Source organism: Narcine bancroftii, chromosome 8, assembly GCF_036971445.1.
Source record: "Narcine bancroftii isolate sNarBan1 chromosome 8, sNarBan1.hap1, whole genome shotgun sequence".
In the NCBI taxonomy this organism is placed as follows: domain Eukaryota; kingdom Metazoa; phylum Chordata; class Chondrichthyes; order Torpediniformes; family Narcinidae; genus Narcine; species Narcine bancroftii.
Genome location: NC_091476.1, coordinates 65,979,546 through 65,987,447, shown reverse-complemented (window position 1 = coordinate 65,987,447; position 7,902 = coordinate 65,979,546).

The following is a 7,902-nucleotide window of genomic DNA, read 5'->3' as shown; positions in this document are numbered from 1 at the left end:
CCCTCTGTTTAGTACAGACAATTAAACCTGTATGTTTCGAGTTGGGAAGTTGGTTGTTGTTCTCTCGCTACTGGCTCCAGGTTCAGAGACCGCGCGTAGGCCAGGGGGGTCCGGGGCGCAGAGCGTCACTGGGCATGCTGTCCACAGCAAGAGTGGACATGCTCACTCGTTCATCCCCGCACACTCGCTGTTAATAGTTCAAACACACAGGCACACACACACCCCTCCCCACACACACACACACACACACACACACACACACACACACACACACACACACACACCCACACACAGACATATACACACACACATGCCCGCACAGACATACACACACACCTCCCCATACACACCCTTCCCCACACACACCCCTCCTCACACACACAAAACGCAGACACGACACGCCCCTCCCCACACACACCCACACGCACAGAAACACACACATAGAAACACAGACACACACACCCTCACAGAAACATACACATCCACCCTCACACCCAGAAAGACACACCCTCATACACAGAAACAGACACACACACCCTCACAGAAACATGTACACATACTCTCACACACACAGAAATACACACATAGAAACACAGACACACACCCCCTCACACACACAGAAACATACACACCTACCCTCAAACACACACAGAAACAGACACACACCTCCTCACACACACGCCCTTACCCAGTTTTGTACACACATGGAATGACACTGCTGCTGATGGCCTCCTCCCACCATCGGTGTGAACTGCCCCCTCCCCTCCCCCCCCACTGACCAAGCCCTCACCCAGCACCCGCCCCCTCCGTGCCTGCGGTGAGAGCCACACAGAAGGCCCAGTGTGGAGCTCGGCCCCCGGCAGGCCTGACACAAAGCCCTATTGATTGGCACCCGAGGGCTGGGAGCCGCAAGTCTCCTCGGAAGTTTCCAGTCATCGGGCCAAGAGTGTGACCCAGATGTGAGGATTAACCCCTAGGCTGCCAGCCTGGGCACCCTGTGCTGGACAATGTCTTGGCTGGCCCTCCTCCTCTCCCCGTACCCCAGGGAGCTGTGTGGACACGCATGGTTCTTCAAAGGGGATAAACAGCGGCCACACGATTTGGGTCCGAGCCCCTTAATCAACAAGCAAAATTAAATGTACATAAAAGAAGAAAGAAAGAAAGTTGTACAAGACATTGGTGAGGCCGAATTTGGAGCATTGTGTTCAGTTTTCAAGTGACGTTTATTGTCACCTGATCATTCAAGTCCAACCAACGAAACTGCGTTCTCCAGTCCTCGGTGTAAAATATGCAGACACACAACTAGACATATATTCATATATGTGGATATATATATATGGACAAATATTCATACACACAAATATTGTTTCTTGAATATGAATGTCTTGGCTGGTTCGTGAGAGTGGTTCCTTTGGTCGTTCAGCGTTCTCTCCGCCCCAGGGAAGAAGCTGTTCCTCGGCCTGGTGGTGCTGGCTCTGATCCCCCGGTATCTCTTCCCCCCGAAGGGAGCAGTTGGAAGATCCCGCGTGCACAGTTGGGGGGGGGTGGATCCTCGATGATTCTGCGCACCCTCGTCAGACAATGATCCCGGTTGATCACGCCAATGTGGAGGAGGGGGACCCCACTGATCATCTCTCCTGTTCTGTGGATGGACCTCTGACCCATTTCTATGCAGCGACCGCAATGCAGTCGGCCAGGAACGCCTCCGTGGAGCTCCTGCGGAAGGCTGATGAGCCAGTGGCCTTGCCCACTCTGGTCTTCTCCAGATGTTGCACCTTCCTGACCAGTGAGGAGATGCTGTGCATCTACAATAGGTCACCAGTTAAGTGAACTCTGAGGTACCTGGTGCTCTCTCTACCACAGAGTGGTCGATGTGCAGTTTTGGTCACCAAACTACCGGAAAGAAATCGATCAGGTTGGAAGGGTGCAGAGAAGATGTTTCTGGAACTTGAGGAATGGAATTCCAGTGAAAGGACGTAGAACAGGACAAGCCCTTTGGCCCTCAATGTGGTGCCGACCCACGTGAGCCAGCTCCACAAGAATCTCACCCTTCCCTCCCCCACACCCGTGATACTCTATTTCCATGTGCCTGTCGAAGAGTTCCAGCCTCCACCATTTCCCCGGCAGTGCACCCACTACTCTTTGTGTAAAAACACCTCCCCCCAAAAAAAACTTTCCTCCACTTGCCTTAAACAGATGTCCTCTAGTGTTGGCTATTGTGGTCCAGGGGAAAAGGTGGTGATCATCTAAGCCCCTCTGCATGTTGACCATCTCTAATGAGTCACCTTTCCATCACAGCAAGAAGGTGGAAAAAGGGGGTGGGAACTGTGGGGTGGAAACAGAGGGGCAGGAACAGAGGGAAAGCAAATGAAATGTTGGCTGTTATTGCTGGAGCGATTGGATTTAAGATCAGGGAGATTCTGCTGCGACTGGACAAGGTCCTGGTGAGGCCGCATCTGGAGAACTGCGGGCACTTCTGGTCCCCTGACTCGAGGAAGGATGGACTGGCTTTGGAGGCGGTGTAGAGGGGTTCATCAGGTTGATTCCAGGGATGAGGGGGTTGGCCCATTGAGTCGTTTGGGACTGGACTCACTGGAATTTAGAAGAATGAGAGGGGATCTTATAGAAACGTAAAAAATTATGAAAAGCATCGATAAGATAGAGGTCGGTAAGTTGTCCCCATTGCTGGGGGAGACCAGAACTAGGGGACAGAGCCACAAGATTGAGGACGGAGATGAAGAGGAAGTGCTTTTCCCAGAGGGTGGGGAATCTGTGGAATTCGCTGCCCATCAAAGCAGTGGAAGTGACCTCAGTAAATAGATTTAAGACAAGGTTGGATAGATTTTTACATCATCAGGGAATTAAGGGATACGGGAGAGAAGGCAGGTTGGTGGAGATGAGCTGATAATCAGATCAGCCATGAATGGGGGAATAGGCGCGATTGACCGAATGGCCGGCTCCTGCTTTGTACAACCTCTTTCCCGTCGTTGCTCCAAAGGGAAAAGCCCCAGCTCTGTCAACCTGATACATCTCCTCTGCACCCTGTCCAAAGTCTAACTTTCCTTCCCATAATGGGCAACCAGAACTGAGAGCAATAAGGCTGGATAGGGTTAAATTTTATTCCCAGGAGTGTCAGAGAATGAGGGGAGATTTGAGGGGTCCAGAAAGAGGAACTGCAAGCTGGCTTTTTCCACTGAGGTGAGACAACAACCAGAGGGCATGGGTTAAGGGTGAAAGATGTTTAAAGGGAAATGTTGGGGAGGGAATCTCTTCACGTGGAGAGTGGAGGGAGCGAGGAACGACCTACCAGCTTAAGTGGGGAAAGAGAGCTCGATTCTAACATTGAGGGGGAATTTAGACAGGTACATAGATGGAAGATGGTCAATGGGACTCGGCAGAATCATAGTTATCGTGGAATAGATGGGGTGAATGGCCTATTTCCGTCCTGTATTTCTACGGCCCAGTTATGGGGTCAAACTGCAAACTCCCAGTTGGAGACCACGGAGGGGGGGGGGATATAAAAACTAGGCCAGGGGAAACAGAATGTGGGCCAGATTTGCTTAGGTACACAGCGGGTAAACAGACCCTTCAGCCCGACGTGCCCTACTGACCAGAATGTCCCACCTGCTTGTGTGTTGCCCTCTAAACCCTTCCTATCCCTCCAAATATTTCCTGACCGTGCTTGGAATACTGCGTTAGAGTTCTGATCACCCCATTACAGGAAGGATGTGGAAGCCACGGAGAGGGGGCAGAGGAGATTCACCAGGATGTCACCTGGATTGGGGAAATAAGTCTTTATGAGGCAAGGTTGGCAGAGCCGGGACTTTTCGGAGCATAGAAGGACGAGAGGAGACTTGATAGAGGTTGACAAGATTATGAAAGGCAGAGACAGGGTGGTCAGCCAACGACTGCTTCCCAGGACAGGGTCAGCAAACACCAGAGGATGTCTGAACAAAGTGAAGGGAGGGGAGAAGTCAGGAGTAAGTTTTTTTTACACAGAGAGTTGTTGGGGCCTGGAACGCCTTGCTGGGGATGGTGGTGGAGGCTGGAACATTAGGGACATTTAAGAGACTCTTAGACAGCCACGTGGATGGAAGAAAAATCAAGGGTTACGGAGTAGGGAGGATTTAGTACCTTTTTAATATGGGCCAGCACAAACATCGAGGGCTGAAGGTCCTGCACTGTTGTGTTTTATGAAACCTGCCTCTGCCACCTCATGCATTCAATACACCCACTCGTTAAATCTTTCTCCCCTCTGGTTACTGGTTCCCCGACCCTCTGCGTTCACCTGACCTGTTCCCCTCGAGATATTGTACACCGCACCACAATGAGATCGCCTCTTCTGCACTTTGAGGGATGAAGCCCCAGCCTGCTCGACCTCCTTGTCAACCTTCTCTGCGCCCTCTCCATCCTGACGACTGTCTGTCATGTTACGTACAACTTGAAGAAGCAAGGGATTTAATTGCAGCGACAGCCCTTTCCGGAAGGACTTTTGCGTTCTGACGGGTATCGTCGAGTAATCTTTACTCGCAAGCAGTTTGCAGTTGAAACAGAGCGTCCTACCGCTGCTTGGAGAATGTCCCCTGGTCTTCTCGCCATTTGTAAGAGAACAGTAAAACATGGACTTACTGAAGACTCTGTTTACCGAAATGGTTTATAGATTTCACAATATCCGTGTTCCAACAGGTTGCGCTCCCTATCTTTAACCAGTGGGTGCGCGCGTTAGCGCCAGCTCGTGATGCCATAATGGTAAACACAATCCCACGGCTGCAGTACGAAGCCCTAAAAGCCTTTTCTTTCCAAATGTTTGGAGCCTCATTTAGGAAACAAAATCGTCCAGATATGAAATAAAAATCTGCAAAACATCATCCAAAATCGTCACAATTTTGTTTCTGCTCTCAGGGCCCCCCCTTCCCTTCAGGGCCACTGTTCTGGACACAGCGGGGCCTCACCAACTGCAACATGACCTCCCAACCTGGATATTCTGACCGATGAAGGCCAGTCGGCTGGAAAGCTTCTGTTGACTGCCCCTTCTCTAGCGGGGGGTGGTCAAAAGGGGTGGGGGTGGGGGGAAAGGGAGGGGCCTTCTCTGCACCGGGTACCTTTGCTCCGTCTGCACCAGCGGCAGGGACTCTCCCAGCGGCCGGTGCCTCCGAATGTGCACCCCCCCCACTCCCAGGCCAACAAGTCTGCCCACGGCCACATGCACCATCCCACCTGTCAATTGGAGGAGCAGTGCTTGATTCCCCACCCCCCAACCCGGACAATGTTAACACCAGCCTCTCTGGTTTCCACTGGCCCACTCCCCATTCTCCCTCCCTTCTCCCCCAGCTCTCTGCCCCCTTCATTCACCCACCCTCAGTGGAAAAAGGCTACCTACATTTACTCTGTCTGTGCCCCTCATGATTTTAACTACCTCGATCAAATCTCCCCTCCATTCCTCAACACTCCAGGGAATAAAGTCTTGACCTGTTTAACCTTCCTCTGTTACTCAATTCTTGAAGTCATCCTCCCCTGTCTCTCTGTCTTTGACTCCCTCTCCTTCCTTCCTCCCCTCGACTTGCTGCTGCGGTCTCCCTCCGTCCTCCACCTGCCTGTGGGACCATGCTCCTCCCCTTCACCATTCCGTTCTGGCACCAACCCACATTTTGTCTGCAACCTGATAAAGGGCTCAAGCCCGAAACATCAGTGACGTATCTTTACCTTTTCCATATTGAGGTCTCTGTTTGGCCTATGGAGTTTCTCCAGCATTCCGGCCATCCCTATCTACCTGTGGCGGTCCTATGAAGGATTTCCCCTCAAAGGGTCCTGCCCCTAACCCACCAACCCCCCTCTGCGCTGATCGACCAACTGTAGAGGGACGGTGAGGGGGTGTTCATGCACCAGACTGCATCTTTCAAAGTACATGAATACCCCGCTGTGGGATGGTCGGTGGGGGGGAGGTGAGATAGGTTGGGCTGGTGGGGAAGAGTTAGGTCAGCAGAATAGGGGAGGGGGAAGGAGAGAGAGAAGGATGAGTGGAAGGGGGGGAGAGAGACGGAGGGAGGAGGGTGAGAGAGGGAGAGGGGGAAGAGAGAGGGAGGGTGAGGGAGAGAGAGGAGGAGAAAGAGATAAAGGGTGAGAGGAGGAGAGGGGAAGAGAAAAATGGAGAGGGAGAGGGGAAAGAGAGAGGGAGGAGAGAGGTAGGGCAAGATGGGTAGGGCGAGAGGGGAGGGAGTGAAAGAGGGTAGGGAGGGGAGAAGGGAGATGGGAAGAGAGTAAGAGAGGGTGTGAGTGAAGATGGTGGAGAGGGAGAGATGGAGAGGAGGAGAGAGAGGAAGGGGAAAAGGGAGAGGGGAGGGAGAGATGAAGAGAGAAGGTGAGAGATGGAGATAAGTGGGGAGAGAGGGTATGGCAGGAGAGAGCATAAAGGAGGGAAGAGAGAGATGGGGAGGGAGAGGATGAAGTTGGAGAGAGGGAAGGAAGGAAGGAGAGGGAGTCAGAGAGACAGGGGAGGATGACTTCAGGAATTGAGTAACAGAGGAAGGTTAAACAGGTCAGGACTTTATTCCCTGGAGTGTTGAGGAATGGAGGGGAGATTTGATCGAGGTAGTTAAAATCATGAGGGGCACAGACAGAGTAAATGTAGGTAGCCTTTTTCCACTGAGGGTGGGTGAGATTCAAACCAGAGGTCGTGGGTTAAGGGGAAAGGTTTAGGGGGAGCTTCTTCACACAGAGAGTGGTGGGAGTGTGGAACGAGCTGTAGTGGTGAATGTGGGCTCAATTTTAACATTTAATAAGTATTTGGACAGGTACATGGATGGAAGAGACATGGAGGCCCTGGGCTGGATGCAGGTCAGTGGGACTGGGCAGAATAATGATTCAGCACAGACTAGAGGGACCGAGGGGCCTGCTTCTGTGTTGTAATGTTTGAAGCGAGGGAGAGAGGTGGGGAAGGAGATAGATAGAGAGAAATGGAGTGGAGGACGGAAGGAGGGAGAAGGGAGAAGGAGAGGTGGAGGGGTGAGGGAAATTGAGAGGGATGGAGGGAGGAGAGAATGGAGAGGGGGATGGAGGAAGAGAGAGAGAGAGAGAGAGAGAGTGGACTGAATAGATGCATTGCCTGCTCTGTTTATTGACCTAGTCAGGGATCACGAGGGAACACTCAATGGCTCTTTTGAGAGAAAATGTTTGTTCAGGAAATAGCAACCTGCCCACAGAGCACCACACTGATTCACACCACTGGGCACACAGCTCTGTTTTCCACTGGCTGGAGGTTACTGTTGCCTTCCTGACCACACTGGCACCCCTGCCTCTCCGTCACACATTCCCGGGGTCAGATACAGAGTGAAGCTCCCTCTGCACCGTCTCGTCACACACTCCTGGGGTCAGACCCAGAATGAAACTCCCTCTACACCGTCCCATCACTCACTCTCAGGACAGGTCCGACAGGAGTTAACATAATCCCAATAAATTTTGAGCCCTTCACTGACCTGAATCTCAGGTTTGTTGACAAGTTTGTCATCAACCCTCAGAATGTTGTAGAAAAACACGATACTCGTGGTGACCCAGTGCACATGATGTCCGCGGGTGCTGGGATCCCAATTTGGACATGACGTAGAATTCACCCATTCATAGTCCTGAAAGGTGCCAATGTTCTGTGGATCTGGCCTCATTCAGCTAAACAATGGCCAAGCCAATCTAAACACCCCTTGGAATCCAGATGTTTACTCAGCTTCCTGGGAGTGTGTGTTGGGATGGTGCGGAGGGAGCTCCGCTCTGTGTGTGACGGGACGGTTTGGAGGGAGCTTCACTCCGTGTCTGACCCCGGGAGAGTGTGATGGGACGGTGTGAAGGGAGCTTCACTCTGTGTCTGACCCTGGGAGTGTGTGATGGGATGGTGCGGAGGGAGCTTCACTCTGT